Source organism: Mustela erminea, chromosome 5, assembly GCF_009829155.1.
Source record: "Mustela erminea isolate mMusErm1 chromosome 5, mMusErm1.Pri, whole genome shotgun sequence".
In the NCBI taxonomy this organism is placed as follows: Eukaryota; Metazoa; Chordata; class Mammalia; order Carnivora; family Mustelidae; genus Mustela; species Mustela erminea.
In genome coordinates, this window is record NC_045618.1 from 38,779,445 (window position 1) to 38,800,335 (window position 20,891).

General features: G+C 36.3%; 1 protein-coding gene and 1 long non-coding RNA gene across 4 annotated transcripts in view; both read left to right on the forward strand.

Annotated features, from left to right (window-relative positions):
- Positions 1–20,891, forward strand: part of TCF12 (transcription factor 12) — a 385,779-nt gene that overhangs the window by 18,783 nt on the left and 346,105 nt on the right. The window lies entirely within an intron of this gene.
- Positions 3,340–17,197, forward strand: LOC116589815. Its single transcript, XR_004285405.1, has 3 exons — positions 3,340–3,437; positions 9,810–9,812; positions 17,182–17,197. It is a non-coding gene; the product is annotated as an uncharacterized LOC116589815 (long non-coding RNA).

Consider the following 20,891-nt stretch of genomic DNA (forward strand, 5'->3'; position numbering starts at 1 on the left):
GGTAAGATTTCAGTTTCACCCACTTAATAATTGTTCTTCCCTTTAGAAAACAAACACACGAATGAATTTTATTGAAATGGAAAACATTTGGTAAGATACTAGTTCTTTATGTGCTGTGCACAGGACTCACTTTTACATGAGTTATTTAACCATCTTCATAAGAATAGCTGAGGCAAATTCAATTTTACTCCTATTTTTGCAAATGAGGAAACAGGTTTTACGCCGTTGTAACATAAATACTAAGTGGCAGAATCAGTTTCAAAGCTGTTTCATGCAATTTTGTGGCAGTAGCTAGTTATTTAGATTGTTTAAAAAAAATGTAGTCTCATGGATAGTTGTCTAATATCCTGATATCAAATATCACAGTTATTTAAGTCATTGTTGTTATAATGTGTTTAATGGAGGGATTGGCTTTTTCCTGATCCCAAATTCAACAGTGATTAGCATACTTGGGGAGCTTTTAACAAATACCTGTTCCTGGATCACTAACCCTAATAGATATTCAGGTTGCACAGATCTGGAGTAGAGGCTAGGAATCTGAATTTTTAATAAGCTGCTGCTTAATTCTTAAGCAACCAACCTGGCTTCACTGAAGTATGTCTTTATTTGAAATTTATGAATATAAAGTTTTAGCTTTCACTTATTTTTTTCTGAGGATAATGAACCATGACTTTATAGAAACACGTGTAAAATGTAAAGGTACATTTGGAAACAAAGCATTCCTTGTTGAGCTATATTATATTGTGCTGTAAGGACTTTTTTCATAGGGCCACACTATAACTGAAGGTGAATTAAACTGAAGACTTTACCTTGTCTCCTGCACAGGTGAGCTTTGGAAACATTTTGTAAATACATCTCTAAAATGCATAGAATGGAAACCGAAATTAAGTGATTGAGTCTCAAAAGCCTCTAGAAATGTTTTATCAGTATCATTTTTAGTTGAGAGCAGAATAATACTTACCCAAAGAAATAATCGTGCATCAGATGTCTTGCCTTATAATTGCTTTAAGTGTTGAAGTTATATTACAGTGCTTCTAAAGAAAAAGAATTAAAAAAATAAATCACTTGGTGGCTTTTTGGTTTGGTTTCTGTTTGCCTTTCTCTTTTTTTTCCCTTTGCTCATTTGTTTTGTGTCTTAAATTCCACATATGAGTGAGCTCACATGGTATTTGTCTGTCTTTGCCTGACTGACTTTGCTTGGCCTAATACTCATTAGCTCCATGCACATCATTGCAAATGGCAAGATTTTGTTCTTTCTGATGGCTGAGTAATATTCCAGGGGTGTGTGTGTGTGCGTGTGTGTATACACTGTATCTTTAGCCATCTATCAGTTGATGTGTTTCCAGAAGTTGGCTATTTTTTTAAAAAAGATTTTATTTATTTATTTGACAGAATACAAGCAGGGGGAGCAACAGGGGGAGGGGGAGAAGCAGGTTCTCCACTTGAGCAGGGAGCGTGATGACTCTGGGATCATGACCCAGGCTAAAGGCAAATGCTTAGCAGAGTGAGCCACCCAGGCACCACCCCCCCATAAATTGGCTATAAACACTGGGATATATATATATATATATCCCTTTGAATTAGTATTTTTGTTATTCTTTGGGTAAATACTTATTAATGCAATTGCTGGATTGTAGGTAGTTCTCTTTTTTAACTTTTTGAGGAATCTCTTTGCCTGAGGGGCCACGGCAGTTTGCATTTCCACCAACAGTGTGAGAGGGTTCCCCTTTCTCTACATACTCTCCAGCACATATTGTCTCTTGTGTTGTTGATTTTAGCCATTCTGACGATTGTGAGGTGATATCTCATTGTAGTTTTTTTTTTTTTAAGATTTTATTTATTTATTTGACAGAGAGAGATCACAAGTAGGCAGAGAGGCAGGCAGAGAGAGAGGAAGGGAAGCAGGCTCCCTGCTGAGCAGAGAGCCCGATGCGGGACTCGATCCCAGGACCCCGAGATCATGACCTGAGCCAAAGGCAGCAGCTTAACCCACTGAGCCACCCAGGCGCCCTCTCATTGTAGTTTTGATTTGCATGATGAATTATGTCGAGCACCTTTTCACGTTTGTTGGCTGTCTATATTGTCTTCTTTGGAAAAATGTCTATTCATGTCTCTGCACATTTTTAAATTGGATAATTCATTTTTGGAGTGTTGAGTTTCATAAGTTTTTTACAGATTTTGGATACTAACTCTTCATTCGCCATTTGCAAGTATCTTCTTCCCTTCCACAGGTTGCATTTTTGTTTTGTTGATTGTTTCCTTCACTGTGCGGGAGCTTTTTCTTTTGAAGAAGTCCCAATAGTTTATTATTGCTTTTGTTTCCCTTGCCTTAGGAGACCTATCTAGACAAAAAGTGGTACAGTCAATGTCAAAGTGGTTAGTCTGTGTTCTCCTCCAGCATTTTTATGGTTTCAAGTCTCATATTTAAGTCTTTCATGAATTTTGAGTTTGTTAAGAAAGGGGTACAGTTTCATTCTTTTGGATGTGGCTCTCCAGTTTTCCCAACACCATTTGTTAAAGAGATTGTCTTTTTTCCATTGCATATTCTTTCCTGCCTTGTTGAAGATTATTTGACCATATAGTGGGTTCATTTCTGGGTTTTATATTCTGTTCCGTTGTGCCAGTAGTGTACTGTTTTTGTTTTGTTTTGTTTTGTTTTGTTTTTTTTAAAGATTTTATTTATTTATTTGGCAGAGAGAGATCACAAGTAGGCGGAGAGTCAGGCAGAGAGAGAGAGAAGCAGGCTCCCGCTGAGCAAAGAGCCCGATGCGGGGCTCGATCCCATGACACTGAGATCATGACCTGAGCCGAAGGCAGCGGCTTAATCCACTGAGCCACCCAGGCGCCCCAACTGTACTGTTTTGATCAGTGCAGCTTTGTAGTATAAATTGTTCTGCTATATAGAGACCAAAATAATATTATTATATATTAACTTTATGTCCCGTGACCTTTCTGAATTAAATAGACTTATTAGGTATAATAACTTTTTAAAATATGGATATCTTAGGATTTACTATGTGTATAATCACATTGTAAATTAAGATGGATGTATATTTTTCTTTCTTATCTCTGTATCTTTAATTCTTTTACTGATTTAGGATACTGGCAATTATAGTAAATATATAGTGTTAAATAGAGTTGATGGGAGTGGATATCTTTGTCTTGTTCTCAGTTTTAGAGGAAAATGTTCAGTTTTTCAATAGTAAGTGTGATTTTTATTTTATTTTATTTTTTTAAAAGATTTTATTTATTTGACAGACAGATCACAAGTAGGCAGAGAGGCAGGCAGAGAGAGAGGAGGAAGCAGGCTCCCTGCTGAGCAGAAAGCCTGATGCGGGGCTCGATCCCAGGACCCTGGGATCATGACCTGAGCTGAAGGCAGAGGCTTAACCCACTGAGCCACCCAGGCGCCCCGTAAGTGTGATTTTTAAACATAGGTTTTCTGATGATGGCTTTTACCAGATTGAGGAGATATCCTTCTCATCCCAGTTTGCTGAATGTTTTCATTCAGGAATGGATTGAAATTTTGTCAAATAAATCCATTGAAATCATGAGACGGATTCCTTCCTTTGTTCTATTCATATAGTGAATAACCTTGATTTTTGAATGGTAAACCAGCTTTGTGTTCCTGGAATAAATTCCACTTGGTCATGCTACATCATTATTATTATTATTATTTTAAAGTTTTTGTTTGGTTCTTTTTTTTTTTTAAGATTTTATTTATTCATTTGACAGAGATCACAAGTAGGCAGAGAAGCAGGCAGAGAGAGAGAGAGAGAGAGAGAGAGACAGGAGGAAGCAGGCTCCCTGCTGAGCAGAGAGCCCGATGTGGGGCTCGATCCCAGGACCTCAAGATCATGAGCTGAGCCGAAGGCAGAGGCTTTAACCCATCGAGCCACCCAGGTGCCATGATACATTATTTTAATATTACTGAAGTTGTTACTGTTTTGCCCAGGGTCTTTGTATATGTATTCATCATAGATATTGATCTATAGTTTTATTCTTTTTTTGTACATCTTTTTCTTGGTTTTGGCATCAGTCTCCTGTTTGCCTCATCAAATGCATTGGAAAATGTTCCCTTGCCCCTCCACTATTTTCTGAGAGTTTTGTGTAGAAGTGGTTTTATGTCTTCCTTAAGTACATAATAGAATTCACCAGTGAGGCCTTCTAGGCCTACTATTTGTAAGAAGGTTATAAATTGTGAATTCACTTTCTTTAGTTGTTAAGGTGATTCAGGTTTTCTTTTTCTTCTTGAATCAGTTTTTGTAATTTGTGTCTTCCAAGAGATTTGTCCAGTTCATTTATTATTATTTATTACTCTAAAATTATTCATAATCTTCTATTCATTCATTTTTCAATTTTATTCTTTTAATTTATTTTTAAAGATTTTATTTATTTATTAGTGAGAGATTGAAGAGGAAGGAGAGGCAGAAGGGAAGAGAGGGAGAAGTTGACTCTCAGCTGAGCAGGGAGCCCAATGTTCGGACCCTGGGATCATGACCTGAGCCAAAGGCAGATGCTTAGCTGAGTGAGTCACCCGGATACCCCTCCTTTATCCTTTTTATTGTGTATAGGATATGTACTCATATTTTATCTTTACCTCTTGATATTGGTAGTTGTGTCTTTCCTTTTTTTTTTTTTTAAATAGTCTTAAGAAAAAGTTTAACTCTATCATTCTTCATTCCTTATGTCCAAGTTTCATTCCTTATATTCAAGTTTCAATCTTGTCTCATTTCTCTCTTGTCTCATTTTCCTTTCACCTGCAGAATTTCCTTTAAATTTCTTACAGTATGAGACTTTACCTTGCTTTTACTTTTGAGGGATATTTTTGCTGGGTATGGAATTCTGGATTAACTTTTTTTTCTTTTGACAATTTAAAGATGTTTCTTTATTGTATTTTTGCTCTCATTTTCATGACAAGTCTGGAATAAGTCTTAATCTTTGTTCTTTTTTTGTGTGTGTGATAGTTTTTCCAGCTGCTTTTAAGACTTTCTTGTTTACGGTAATTTGATTATGAGGTTTTTATGTGTGTATGTTCATTTGATATGTATGTTTATAATGTTCCATCAAATTTGAAAACATTTTGGCCTTTGTATTTTTTTTTTTTTTTTTTTTTAAGATTTTAGTTGTCGGAGAGAGCATTAGCAGGGGGAATGGCAGGTAGAGGGAGAAGCAGACTCCCTGTTGATCAAGAAGTCCCATATTTGGAATTCAGTCCCAGGATCCAAGGGATCATGACCTGAGCTAAAGGCAGACACTTAACAGACTGAGCCACCCAGGCATCCCTTGGTCATTATATCTTCAAGTATATTTCCATTTACGACTCCAGTTACACCTATGTTAGCTTTCTTGATACCTCACAAATTACTGAGGTTATATGAAATTTTGTTTCAGTTTTCTTTCTCTTTATAGTTCAGTTTTAATAGTGTCTGTTGTGTCTTAAATCTACTGATCTCTTCTTTTGTAGTATCTAATCTGTTGTTCATCCTACTCATTAAATTTTCATTCCAGATACTGTGTTTTATTTTTAGAAAACCACCCCCCCTTTTTCTTTTGGTCTTGCATCTCTTTCTTCATGGTGTTTTTATTTTCATTCTGTTTTCAATTCTTTACTAATAATTGTTATCTTTTTATTCTAGGCCTATTTCTATTGACTTTTTTTTTTTTTTCTGGTTGTGGGTCACATTTTCCTACCTCCACATGTGGCCGATAAATTTCAATTAGATTCTAGGTACTGTGAATCTTACATTGTTGGGTGTTTGGATTTGTTGTCTTTTAAAAATGTAAACCTTTGTTATGACAGGAAAAAACGGTACTGGAAATCAACCATTCCATCAAGCCTTTTTCTTTTTTATTGTTTTAAAAATAGATTTCATTTATTTATTTGACAGAGAGAGAGAGAGCACAAGCCAGGGGAGCTTGAGGCAGAGGGAGAAGCAGGTTCCCTGATGATCATGGAGCCTGATATGGGGCTCGATCCCAGAACCCTGAGATCATGACCTGAGCCAAAGCCAGACACTTAATTGACTGAGCCACCCAGGTGCCTCCCACTTCAAGTCAAGTCTTATTTTTAAGCTTTGTTATAGTGGATCTAGAGTAACTTTTATGCTAAGAATATTTTACTCTTATGAAGTCATAACCCTTCTGAGATTTTTACTTAATGCCTGAATTTTCAGTGATTATGCTCCACTGTGACTGCTTTCAACTTTAGTCCTGTTTGAGTTCTGGAAATTGTTCAGTTTAACAACTCTTAGGTTATTTTTTGCTTCCCTTTGTGGAGTTTTACCATATGCTTGTGTGATTTCCTGTTAGTAACATACTCAGGGGGACTCCATGGAGATTTCTGGAGATCTTTCTTTGCATAGCTCCTTTCTTTGGATTTCTGTCCCACAAATTATAGCTGCCCTTATCTTCCAGAATTCTAGTATCTGTTCCCTCAACTCACTGATATCCTCTGGTTTGCTTGAGATCTCCTCCCTGCATATTGATATACAAGTTGCATCTAGGCAGGAAACCAGGATGATGGTAGAGTTCATGTAGTTTGTTTCCCCTTTTTTCAGGGATTATAGTCTTACATTATTTGTTTTCCATTGTCTGAAAGCAGTCATTTGACATATTTTCCAGTTTCCTGCTTCTTTGTAGTGGAAGGTTAGATTCAGTTGCAGTTACTACATTATGGCTGAAATTAGAAATTGCCTTTCCTTTTTAGGAAGGTAGTGTGGCTAAGAGAAAATGTATAACAGAGTGGAGGCAGTGTTCTTGAATGAGGGCAGTGTTCATGAAGGTAGGACAACCACATATGCCTGGCCAGGTGTTACACTGCATTGTGAGTGATGCCCCTGGAGATGTGTGGTGCCCAGCTTACATGGCAGCTTTGTGTGGAGCACAGCTGGGTGAGAATAGATGTGAGAACATGGTGATGTGGAGTTGATGGGACTTCTCCGTAAATGAGTTAGTAGCGTGAGGTACAGTGGGCCATCCAAGGTGATGTCACGGTTTTTATATTTTGTGATTTATTATCACTGTAGTAGTGAATAAGTCCTGTTGACAAGGATTTCTTTAAGTTTATGAGATTGTGCATGTGAAAATGCTTTCCAAGTTACAGAGGAGTATACAGCTTGAAATAGTGTTTGTTGCTCAAGTCCATCCTCTGAATCTCTACAAAAAAGCCTGTAATAATGTTGCCCTGGTGTCACAGTGACCTGAAAAGGTTACTCTAACTCCAGACCATCAGAATTTATATCCAGGGAGAAGTTTTTTCTCTCTTTGAAGAATTCAGGCTAGTATATGAGAGTTTCTTGCCTTCAGGGCAATCTGCATAAGACAGCGCTTTATTCCTTGACTCCAGAAGAGACTGTTTAGACAAACTGGGGTAAATACCAGTGGAGTAGTAAATATCAATGACATTTTATGTAGATTGAGGAAGATAAAACATTGTTTTCAATGGTGCCCTCACCTCAGAACGAAGCTGAGGATTGAAGTTTATGATAGAATCAGCTCAAAGGTTATAGCCAAAACTACAGAAGTAACAGCAGTCTATAAGGCCTCCATAGACTATCAAAATGCTCTGTTATTCTAAGTATTACCACCCACTCACTTGCCTACGTATTCTACTTACACTTATTTTCCTGTATCATTAGAGGGAACAGAATGTTTATACATTTCCTTGTTAAGGATAGGAAAAGTCCCATTCTCTTCCCCAGAGAAATCATAATCTATACGAAATGGACAAGACTCAAATACAGATAGAATTTATCTGCGTAAATATATTATATGATTAAAATTATATAATATAATCATTATAATTTATAATATATATTGATAATATATAATCTATAATATATTATAAAAATTATTAAATATAATTATATAATTAACTATTTAAATTTAATTTAAAATATAATTTAGTATTATATTAATATATAATAATTTACCTATTATCTGTATAAATATAATAATTACCTTTTAATTGATTTTCTCTGCTGATTTCTCTGATTCCCTCCAGATTTTTTTGGTGACTGTGTATGAGAGAAAATGTCCCGTTTCATGACTTCCAGAAAAGGTCATTTGCATAGCACTCTTAAAATGCAAAACTGTTTTTAAACACTTAAAAATATCATTGAAATCCTTGATTTTTATATTTATTCATTAAGTTATTTTATTTTTAACTATTTTATTTATTTTTTGGTCAGAGAGAGAGAGAGGCAAGTGAGTGTGCAGAAGCAGGGGGAGTGATAGGCAGAAGGAGAAGCAGGCTCCTCGTTGAGCAAGGAGCCAGATGTGGGACTCCATCCCAGAATTTTGGGTTCATGACCTGAGCTGAAGGTGTACAGTTAACCAACTATGCTGCCCAGGCATTTCTCATTGAGTTATTTTTGATGTCTTAATTTTTTAGGTGTGCTGGGCTATTTATCTCATCAATAGAGATAAACAGTTGCATTACTGTTTGCGTTACTCTGTATCCTAAACATAATCTGTGTATATCTGTATTTGTTAATATTTTTATGAATACTTACTAATATGCAGTTTGGTTTTCTTGGTAATTTTTAAAAAGTACCTACTAAGAAAGTACCATACCCCACTCTTTTCAATTATTTCATTAGAATGTGAATGAAGAGAACATCCTTTGTTTTATTCATTTTATTCTATAATTTATTCTGAGTACATAGGACATTGTTATATATTAGGGATTCAGTAATTTTGTTGATGAAAAATTATAGATCTTTAAAACCAGTCTAAAAAAAGTCTTGAAACTCAGTCATATGAATTAAAAGCATTCCCTTTAGGCAGGGATGATTAAACAGTTTCCTTATCACATAAACATATCTAATTGTAATGGTGTTTCTTGGTACAGAACACAAGTAAAAAGACTAGTTTACAAAAAAAAAACTTTCATAAAAGACTTGAACTACATACTTTAACATTTATTTGACATGTACTTTTTGCCATGCTCTGTGCTTGGTGTCTAGGATATAAAGGTGATCTTGGTATGGCCTTCCTCTTTGAAGAGCTTCTCATTTTATTGGAGAAGACAGTCGTGAACAGTTACTTGTAACAGTACAACCTGGAAAGTGCTTTAAGAACAATAATTATAGGGGTACCTGGGTGGCTCAATGGGTTAAAGCCTCTGCCTTCAGCTCAGGTCATGATCCCAGGGTCCTGGGATTGAGCCCCTCATTGGGCTCTCTGCTTAGCGGGGAGCCTGCTTCCCTCTCTCTCTCTCTCTCTGCCTATTTGTAATTTCTGTCTGTCAAATAAATAAATAAAATCTTTAAAAAAAAAAAGAGCAATAATTATAATTGGACCCCCACACCCTACAGATCCTAAAACATCTACTTCTGTCCAGAGAGTTGGTGCGTCATTTGTTAGTATGCTAGGTGAAGACATAGTGAGTGGGGAAAACAGGAAAAGGCTCTAGATGTGCTTTTACGGTAAGTCTGAGCCATTCAGTGCAGTAGCAACTAGCAACACGTGAGTATTTAAATTTTTGGAAGTTATTTATAATAAATAGTACATATTTATTTTTTAATTTTTCTTATTTTTTTTTTTTTAAAGATTGTATTTATTTATTTGACAGGGGGAGAGAGAGAGATCACAGGTAGGCAGAGAGGCAGACAGAAGTGGGGGAAGCAGGCATCCTGCTGAGCAGAGAGCCCTGATGCAGGGCTTGATCCCAATACCCGGAGATCATGACCTGAGCCAAAGGCAGAGGCTTAACCCACTGAGCCACCCAGGTGCCCCATACTTACTTATTTTTTTTAAAGAAGATTTATTTATTTATTTTAGAAAGAGAGAGTGTACATGAGTAGGGGGTAGGAAAAGAGGGGAAGCCCACTCTAAGCTGAGTGGGATTCTCAGGTGGAGCTTCTGAGTGGGAGATCATGACCTGAGCAGAAACCAAGAGTGGATGCTTAACTGACTGAGCCACCCAGATGCCCCTTTGTTACTGATTTTTGGTTTAATTCCACTGTGGTCAGAGAACGTACTTTGTATGAATTGATTTTTTTTTTTTTTCAATGTATTGAATCTTGTTTTATGGCCTGGATATGGTTTATCTTACAGATGTTCTGCATGAACTTGAAATAATGCATCTCCTGCTCTGGTTTGATGGAGTGTTTTCTTTTTTTCTTTTCCAGTATCAGTTCATTTTGGTTTATGGTGTTGTTCAAGTCTTTTATATCCTTTCAGATTTTCTGTCTGGTTGACTCTTATAAGTTGTTGAAAGTGTAAATTGAAATCTCTGATTAGAATTGTGTCTTTTATTTATTCTTGTGGTTATATCAGTTTATTTTCACATATTTTGAAGCTCTTATTAAGTGCTTTAATTAGGATTCTTATGTCCTTTTGATGAATTGACTCTTTTATCATGATAAAATGGCCTCCTTTATCCTTGGTAATACTCTTTGGTTATAAATCTACTTTGCATGATATTAATATATATCCTTCAACTTTCTTTCTTTCTTTTTTTTTAAAGATTTTAATTATTTGACAGACAGAGATCCCAAGCAGGCAGAGAGGCAGGCAGAGAGAGAGAGGAGGAAGCAAGCTCCCCGCCGAGCAGAGAGCCCGATGCGGGACTCGATCCCAGGACCCTGAGATCATGACCTGAGCCAAAGGCAGTGGCTCAACCCACTGAGCCACCCAGGCACCCTACAATTTCATTTTTTATGACTGAATAATATTCCATTGTGTGTGTGTGTGTGTGTGTGTGTGTGTGTGTGTGTGTGTTGCATCTTTATCCATTCATCAGTTGATAGTGAATATCTTGGCTATTGTAAATAATGCTGTTATAAACATAGGGGTGCATAGATCCCTTCAAAATAGAGTTTTTGTAGTATTTGGGTAAATATGCAGTAGTGCAATTGCTGCATCGTAGGGTAGGTTTTTTTGTTTGTTTGTTTGTTTTTAACTTTTTGAGGCACCACCTGACTGTTTTCCCCAGTGGCTGCCCCAGTTTGCACTCCCCCCAACAGTACATGGGTGTTCCTTTTTCTCCACATTCTTGCCAGCACCTCTGGTTTTGTGTGATGTTGATTTTGGCCATTTTGACACGTGTGAGATTATATCTCATTGTAGTTTCGATTTGCATTTCCTTGATTGTAAGTGATAATGAGCATCTTTGCATGTGTCCGTTGTCCATTTGTATTCTTCTTTGGAGAAATGTCTGTTCATGTCTTCTGTCCATTTTTTAATTGGATTTTTTGTTCTTTTGGATGTTAAGTTAATTTTAAGTTCTTTATATATTTTGGACCTAACCCTTTTCAGATATATCATTTGCAAGTATCTTTTCCCCTTCTGTAGGTTTCCTTTTAGTTTTATTGATTGCTTTTTCCTTTGCTGTGCAGAAACTTTTTATTTTGATGTAATCTCAATGTTTTATTTTATTTATTTTATTTATTTTTTTTTTTTAAAGATTTTATTTATTCATTTGACACAGAGAGATCACAAGTAGGCAGAGAGGCAGGCAGAGAGAGAGAGAGGAGGAAGCAGGCTCCCCGCGGAGCAGAGAACCCGATGTGGGACTCGATCCCAGGACCCTGAGATCATGACCTGAGCCGAAGGCAGCGGCTTAACCCACTGAGCCACCCAGGCGCCCTCAATGTTTTATTTTTGTTTTTGTTTCTATTTGCCTCAGGAGACCTATCTAGTAAAAAGTTGTTAATGGCCAATGTCAGAGAAGTTATTGCCTGTGTTCTCTTCTAGGATTTTTATGGTTTCAGGTCTCACATACAGGTCTTTCATCCATTTTGAGTTTATTTTTGTGTATAGTGTAAGAAAGTGGTCCAATTTCATTCTTTTGCATGTGGCTGTCCAGTTTTCCCAACACCCTTTGTTGAAGGGTGTCATTTTCTCATTGGCTATTCTTTCCTGCTTTGTTGAAAATTTAGACGACCATATAGTTGTGGGTATAGTTCTGAGTTTTCTATTCTGTTCCATTGATCTATTGTCTGTTTTTGCACCAGTACCATACTATTTTCATTACTACAGCTTTGTAATGTAGCTTGAAGTTCAGAATTGTGATGCCTCTAGCTTTGCTCTTCTTTTTCAGAATTGTTTTGGCTATTTGGGTCTTTTGTGGTTCCACACAAATGTTAGAATTGTTTTAGTTCTGTGAAAAATGTTCTTGGTATTTCAATAGGGATTTCATTACATCTGTAGATTGCTTTGGGTAATATAGACATTTTAGCAATAGTTCTTTCAATTCATGAGCATGGAATGTCTTTGCATTTCTTTGTGTCCTCTTCAGTTTCTTACATCAATATTTTATAGTTTTCAGAGTACAGGTCTTTCATGTCTTTGGTTAGCTTTATTCCTAGGTATGATATTATTTTGAATGTATTTGTAAATGGAATTGATAACTTGATTTCTCTTTCTGCTGCTTCATTATTGGTGTGTAAAAATGGAACAGATTCGGGCACCTGGGGTGGCTCAGTGGGTTAAGCCTCTGCCTTCGGCTCAGGTCATGATCTCAGGGTCCTGGGATTGAGCCCCGCATCAGGCTCTCTGGTCAGCGGGGAGCCTGCTTCCCCCCCACCCCTCTGCCTGCCTCTCTGCCTATCTGCCTACTTGTAATCTCTGTCAAATAAATAAATAAAATCTTTAAAAAAATGCAACAGATTTTTGTGCATTGGTTTTGCATGCTGCAATTTTATTTGTATATCAGTTCTAAGAGTTTTTTGGTGGAGTCTTTTGGGTTTTCTATGTAGAGTGTCATGTCATTTACAAATAGTGGAAATTGACTTCTTCCTTACTGATTTAGATGAGATTTATGGATGAAAGTATGTATGTATATATGTATTTTTTTTTTTTCTCTTTTTGGTTTGATTGCTCTGGCTGGGACTTTCAGTATTCTACTGAATAAAAGTGGTGAGAGTGGACATCCTTGTTTTGTTCCTGACCTTGGGGGAAGAGCACTCAGTTTTTCCCCATTAAGGATGATGTTAGCTATGCATTTTTCATATATGTCCTTTATCATTTTGAAGGTATAGTCCCTCTAAACCTACTTGGTTGAGGGTTTTTATCATGGATGGATGTTGTACTTTGTCAAATGCTTTTTCTGTGTCTACTGAAGTGATCATACGGTTCTTATCCTTTCTTATATATCATGTTGATTTGTAAGCACCAAACCTCCCTTAAAACCAAGGAGTAAATCTCACTTGATTGTTGTGAATGATCTTCTTAATGTGTTTTTGGATTTGTTTGCTAATATTTTGTTGAGGATTTTTGTGTTTATGTTCATCAGGGATATTGGCCTCGTGTTCCCTTTTTTAGTGATGTCTTTGTCTGGTTTTGGTTTCAGGGTAATGCTGGCCTCATATAATGGATTTGGAAGTTTTCCTTCTGTTTTTTTGTAATATTTTGAGAAGAGCAGGTATTCATTTTTCTTCAAATGTTTAGTAGAATTTGCCTGTGAAGACTGGACTTTTGTTCTTGGGAGTTTTTTGATTCATGATTCAATTCATTTGCTTTTTATTGGTCTGTTTAAATTTCCTATTTCTTCTTGGTTCAGTTTTGGTGGTTATTTGTTTCTAGGAATTTATCCATTTCTATAATTGTATTTTTATGATGTTCGTTGCTATTTCTCCTCTCTTGTCACTTTATTTATTTCAGTCTTTTCTCTTTTTTTCCTTGATAAGTGTGGCAATAGGTTTGGCAATTTTATTATCTTTTTTTTTTTTTCTTTACCCCCAAAGAACCAGCTCCTTGGTTTCATTGATCTGTTTTTTGTTTTTTTGTTTTTTTTTTTAGTTTTTATATAACTTATTTTTCCTTCATTATTTTATTATTTCCTTCCTTCTGCTTATTTTAGGTGTCATTAGTTCTTTTTGTAGCTCCTTTACGTGTAAGATTATGTTGATTATTTCAGATTTTTCTTCTTGAGGTAGGCCGATATTGCTATATACTTCCCTCATAGAACTGCTTTTGCTGCATCTCAGAGGTTTTGGTCCATTTGTTTTCATAGACTTTTTAATTTCATCTTTCATTTCCTGGTTGACCATTACTTAGCAGCATGTTATTTATCTTCCACGTATTTGTGGTCTTTCCAGATTTTTTGTTGTGGTGGTTGACTTCAGTGTTCTGAATATATTTATTAAGGCCATCTTCTCTAGTGTGTCATTGAAAGCCATTGTTTCCTTATTGATTTTCTGTTTAGATGATCTCTGCATTGATGTAAGTGGGATGTTAAAGTCCCTTACTATTATTGTATTATTGTTGATTAGCTCCTTTATGTTTGTTATTAGCGCTTTATATATTTGGGTACTTCTGTGGTAGATGCAAAAATATTTACAATTATTGTATCTTCTTTTTGCATTGTCTTTATTATTATATAGTCTTTGTTTTAAAGTCTCTTTTGTCAGATATAAGTATTGCTACTGAGTTTTGGGGTTTTTTTTTTTGTTTGTTTGTTTGTTTTAATGTTCATTTCCATGACAGATTTTTTTTTGTCCTCTTACTTTCAATCTTTAGGTGTCTTTAGGTCTGGAATGATTTTCTTGGCATGCGTGGGTGGCTCAGATGGTTAGGTGGCTGCCTTCTGCTCAGATCATGATCCCAGGGTGCTGGGATTGAGTCTTGCATCAGGGTTCTTGCTACATGAGGGGTATGCTTCTTCCTCTGCCTGTAGCTCCCCTTGCTTGTGCTTGTTCCCTGTCTCTCTCTTCCTTTCTCTCTGACAAATCAATACATAAAATATTTATAAAAAAAAGATTTTCTTGCAGGGAGCATATAGATGGATCGTGGTTTTTTTTTTTTTTTTAATCTGTCACCGTGTGTTTTTTGATTGGAGTGGTTAGGTCATTTACATTCAAAGTAATTATTGATAAATATGTATTGTCATTTTATTAATTATTTTATGTTTTTTTCTGAAGATTTTCTCTGTTCCTTTTCTTGTTTTTCTCTCATGGTTTGCTGACTTTCTTTAGTGATATATTTGGATTTCTTTCTCTTTCTTCTCTCCATATTTACTAGTGGTTTTTGATGTATGGTCATCATTGGGTTTGTATATAATCTTTTCTGCATATAGCAATCTATATTAAGTTGATGGTCATTTAATTTTGAAGTCATTCTTTTCTCCTCTTCTCCCCATGTTTTACCTAAAACATTTATGTTATTAAATTTTACATCCTTTTATTTTGTGAGTTCCTTGACTGATTTTTTTACAGAAATACTCATTTTTAATGCTTTTGTGTTTCCTGCCTTATACTGTCATTTTCGGTCTCTCCTTTCCACTCAGAGAGTTCTCTTTAATATTTCTTACAAGACTGTTTTAGTGGTCATGAACTTTTTTAGTTTTTGTCTGGGAAACTCTTTATTTCTTCTTCTATTCTGAATGATAGCCTTATTGTATAGATTATTCTTAGCTGCTGATTTTCCCCATCAGCACCTTGAATATATCCTGCCACTATGGCTTATAAAGTTTCTGTTGAAAAATTCCTTAGTAGCCTTCTGGATTTTCCCTTGTAAGTTACTGTGGTCTTTTGTTTTGCTGCTTTAATTTTTTTTTTTTTTAAAGATTTTATTTATTTATTTATTTGACACACAGAGAGAGATCATAAGTAGGCAGAGAGACAGGTAGAGAAAGAGGGGGAAGCAGGCTTCCCTGAGCAGAGCGCCCGATGCAGGGCTTGATCTCAATACCCTGAAATCATGACCTGAGCTGAAGGCAGAGGCTTAACCCACTGAGCGACCCAGGTGCCCCCATTTTTTTTTTCTTTATCACTATATTTTGCCAGTTTAATTATTGTACATGTTGGTGTGGATCTGCTTTTGTTGATTTTGGGTTCTCTGCTCCTCCTGGATGTGGATATGTTCCCTTCCCCAAGTTAGGGAAGTTTTCAGGTATTATTTCTTCAGATAAATTTTCTGTCTTTTTTTCTTTCTCTTTTGTGAATCCTATAACATCAGTGTTACTGTATTTGATCAAGTCATTAAGTTCTGTTCTCATTTTATAAAATTCTCTTTTTCTTTCTTTTGTTCACCTTAATTACTTTCCATTACTCTTCTAGGTTATCATCAGTTCATTTCTCTGCTTCTTCCAGCCTGCTGTTCATTCCATCAAGTGTGTTTCTCATTTCATTTATTGAGCCCTTAATCTCTCCTATCTTATTATTCCTTATGCCTGTGTCAAAGATCTTACTTATTTCTTCCACTCTTTTCTCAAGTCCAGTGAGTATCCTTCTGATCATTACTTAAATTCTCTATCAGGTATGTTACTTATATCTGTTTTGCTTAGGTGTCTGGCTGTGGGCTTGTTTTCTTCCTTTATTTGGGATAAATTTATTTCTTCTATTTTTATGTAAGTCTCTGTGTCTGTTTCTGTGCATTGAGAGAGTCAGCTTTGTCTCCTGTTCTTGAAGGTAATGGCCTTAGGAAAAAGTGCCCTGCTGTGTAGTGTCCCCTGTTCCCCAGGGCCTGGCACTTCCTGGAGTATCTCCATTGTGTGCTGTGTGTGCTCTGCTGTTTTATCCTAGTTGCTTTACTGTTCAAGTCTGCAGAACCGCTCTTTGCCTTTTGAGGCAGTGTTTGGTCCCTGGCCTGCATATGGCACGTTCTAATTACATGTGTTCTGGTCTGTTTATGAAATGAGACCTGTTGCCACCATCAGCAAAACCAAAACTCCAAAACTCCTATGTTGGGAGACATGGCGTGAACAGGGGTTTGGGCCACTCTTCTTGGGGAGGGAGCCTGCTGTGCTGGGACTTAGGCAAATGTAGTTGTGAAGGGCATTTCCACTGATGTACAGGAAGGGTAGGGCCTGATGTATGCAAGTTAGGTACAGAGTGTTGGTGCTGTGCTGGTGTCTGCAGGTCACCTCTTGCTTATGCTAAGGGGTAGGAGACAGAAATGGCATGAGCTCATCTCTTGAGGGGGTCTTTTTGTGAACTCTGTCTCTCTGGTCTGGAATGTGCTCTGAGATGAGCAAATAATCTCCCCACTGTGTGCCACAGGCACTCTTCAGATCACTGTTTCCATGCTGTATTTCCATAGGTTGTTTGCCTGCCATCTCTCTTAAGAGCTGCACAAGACTCTCCTGGCTCTCACAGAGCCAAGCACAGTGACCTTTAAAACTCCAGATGTTAAGCCCTGCTGGTTTCAAGAACTTACAAAATTTGGCCCCTTTGCTTTCCAAGCCAACTGCTTTGGGAATTGGTTTTTCCTGTATGCTCCTCTGTGTGCTAGTTTGTCTCTTGGCTTTCCAAGCCAACTGCTATGGGAATTGGTTTTTCCTGTATGCTCCCCTGTGTGCTAGTTTTTCTCTTGCCCTTCTTGGTGATTGTTGCTCCCTCCCCATCACAGTTTCTCTTCCAAAATGTGTCTCCATACTTCCTGCTTCCTTTGATGTGGCCTCTTCTCTGTCTTTTGTTGTAGAGTTTGTTCTCCTAGTGTTCAGGTCAACTTCTGGGGTATTTATGATTTTGATAGTTATCTAGTTGTATTTGGGGAACGAGATGACTGTAGGGTTCTCCTCCTCTACCACCATCTTCCAACCTTCTCATATATTGGTATTTACATATCTAGAAACTGATTTGTACTTTTTTATATCTTCCATGTCTCTAATCATTTTCAATGTATGGAATAGTTTATAAGAACTAACTTAGTATTCTGGTCTGTTCATTGTTAGGTCTGTGTCAGTTGTGGTTGGATTTAATTGTTTTTTTTCTGCCCCTCTGTATGGTTTGTACTTTTTTGCTTCTTTGTATGCCTGGTAATTTTGTATTCTGTATTTTATGTATGTATTATATATTTCTGTCTTATGAATTTTACCTCCCGTGGCATTGTATATGTATTTCTGTATTACTAAAAATGTTGAAGTTTGTTTTAGTTTGTAGTTAAATTACTTTGAAACAGCTTGGTCCTTTCTGGCCTTGCTTGGTAAGATTTGTTAGGTAGATTTATAGCAGTGCTTAATTTAGGGCTGATTATTCCTCACTACTGAAGGAATCTGTTTTTGTGTGTTCTACCAGTACCCCAGAATTCATGAAGTTTTCTAGTCTCCCTGCTAGGAACAGATACTATTACTGGCCCAGTGTGAGTGCCTGGCATGTTTACCTTTTATTTTGGGGGGTTATTTTCTCTAAAGCTTCAGGTAGTTTCCTCACATGCATGTGTTGATTAGTACTCAAAGAGAACTGTCTGTAGGAATTTGCTTGCTCTCAGTGCTGCACTTAGATTCTCTGTCCTGTTCACTCTGTGAGGTCCATGTCCATGTTTTCAACTCTATGAGTCCATCATTCTCCATCTTCATTCCACTTCTCTGTATCTAAGCCTGGAAACGTTTTCAAGTCGATAAGTTTGGTCATTTGTAGGGTTTATATAATTTGTATCTTGGAGATTAATGTTCTTTGTTGCCTGTTGTTCAGTGTCTTGAGAAAGCACTGACATTTATTTTCTTCATATTATCTTCATATTATGCTTTTTTTCAGGCAAGAATGTAAATCTGTCTTTACTGGAAACAGAAGTTCTGCCTATTTATATTTAAATTAGTGTTTTAGAATTTTTAATTTAAGTATAGTCGACATATAACATAGTTTCACGTGCACAACATAATGATTCAGCAGTTATATATATTACTAAATGCTCACCATAGCAAGTATAGTTACTGTGTCATCATGCAAATTTGTTACAGTATTACTGACTATATTCCTTATGGTGTAATTTTTAATCTGCATCACCTATTTTATAACTGAAATTTGTACCTATTGATCCTTTTTCACCTATTTTGCCTAACCCCCTGTCCTTTCTTTGGTAACCAGAAGTTTATTCTCTGTATTTCTGAGTCAGTTTCTGATTTCTAATTGTTCATTTTTTTTTTTTTTTTAGATTTCACATAAAAGTGAAATCATACGGTATTTACCTTTCTCTGATTTATTTTACTTAGCATAATTTTCTCTAGGTCACCTATCCATGTAGTTACAAGTGACAAGATTTCATTCTTTTTTATGGCTGGGTAATACTCCATTGTGTTCATGTATCATATCTTCTTTATCCATTCACATGTCAGTGGACACAGGTTGCTTCCATAGTGTGGCTGTTGTAAATAATGCTGCAATGAATATAGGGGTGCATATATTTTTTTGAATTAGTGTTTTTGTTTTCTTTGAATATCTAGAAGTGGAGTTACTGGGTTGTATGGTACTTCTATTTTTAATTTTTTGAGGAATCCCCACACTGTTTTCCACAGTGGATGCACCAATCTACAGACCTACTAATAGTGCACTAATGTTCCCTTTTTTCCACATCTTGGTCAGCAATTGTTGTTTCTTGTCTTTTTGATACAGTCATTCTGATTAGTGTGAGGTGTTACGTCATTGTGGTTTTGTTTTGCATTTCCCTGTTGATTAATGATGTCAAGCATCTTTTCATTGATCTGTTGGCCATGTCTTCTTTGGCAAAATGTAAGTTTAGGTCCTCTTCCCATTATTAAATTTGATTATTTGTTTTTTTGGTGTTGTGTAAGTTCTTTATATATTTTAGATAGTAACCACCTATTAGGCATACATTTTTTAATATCTCTTTACATTCAGTAGATTGTCTTTTGTTTTGTTGTTGGTTTCTTTTGCTCTGCAAAAGTTTTTTAGTGTGGTGTAGTCCTAGTTGTTTAGTTTTCTTTTGTTTTCCTCTTGTCTAGGGAGACATGCAGAAAAATATTCCTAAAGCCAATGTCCAACAGTTATTGCCTATGTTTTCTTTTAGGTGTTTTATGTTTTCATATTTTAATTTAGGTCTTTAATCTGTTTTGAATTTATTTTTGTGTGTGATATAAGATAGTGTTTCAACTTTATTCTTTTGAGTGTAGCTGTCCAGATTTCCCAGCACCAGTTAATGAAGAAACTGTCTTTTCCCGTTATATGCTTCTGCTTTAAATTATTTTTAAAAAAGAAAGCTTGTTTCCACAGTTGCACTGGCCACATTCTAAGCATATTAGGCCATGAATTGTTGTATGTAGTGTGCTCTTACATTTATTAAAAGCTCACATAAAAACTGCAACTAGCTTTTTTTAACATAAAAATTATTGAGTTTATGTTTAAACTAGGTTTATGTTTCTAGCTTTTATTTTATTTTATTTATTTGTCAGAGAGGGAGTGAGAGGGAGGGTGAGCATGTGCACACAAGCAGGGGTGTGGCAGGCAGAGGGAGAAGCAGACCCCCCGCTGAGCAAGGAGTCCAAAGTGGGGTCATGGGTCCTGGGGTCATGACCAAAGGCAGGTTCTTTTCCAACTGAGCCAACCAGGTGTTCCTGTATCTAGCTTTTTAATATTAAGAGAAATCTAGCTTTTTAATGTTAACAAGTTTATATTACCTTTCTAGTGGATTGTGAAACTGAGAATGGGTCTCAACTTCAGTCTTTAAAAAAAAAAATCTATATTGTCTTTCTGTAGCAGAGTGAGAAAACTCTTGTTGAGTCATGTCTTATTTTGAATTTTTGTTTCTTATGGCAAATAGGATTCTGATTGATAATATTCTGTATCCTTTATATTGCTAGGACTAAGACAGTGCTTGGCATGTGGTAGCTGTTTCGATACTTGTTCATTCAAGAAATATTTGAGCACTTACTATGAGCCTGGCATTTTCTTTGTGATATGCAGGTAAAAGACTAATTTGTGCTGCAAACCTAATAGACTGTGAGTATCCATTGTTTCCATAGAGAGGCTACAATACCCTAAAAGTGGAATGAACCTGTATCCTAAAGCTTAAACTAGATTTCTAGTCATTTCTCCAGGTAAGATGGCACAACTGAGCTGCAGTATAATCAATCAGTCCAATGGAAATACAGTTCTTTCCTTGCCCTAGTGACTGTCAGAACTGTTTCATGTAGAGAGCAAAGTCTCTTAACAGTTTGATGAGTACTCTTAAAGAGCTGTGAGATGTTAATCACCTGCCTGGTTTCA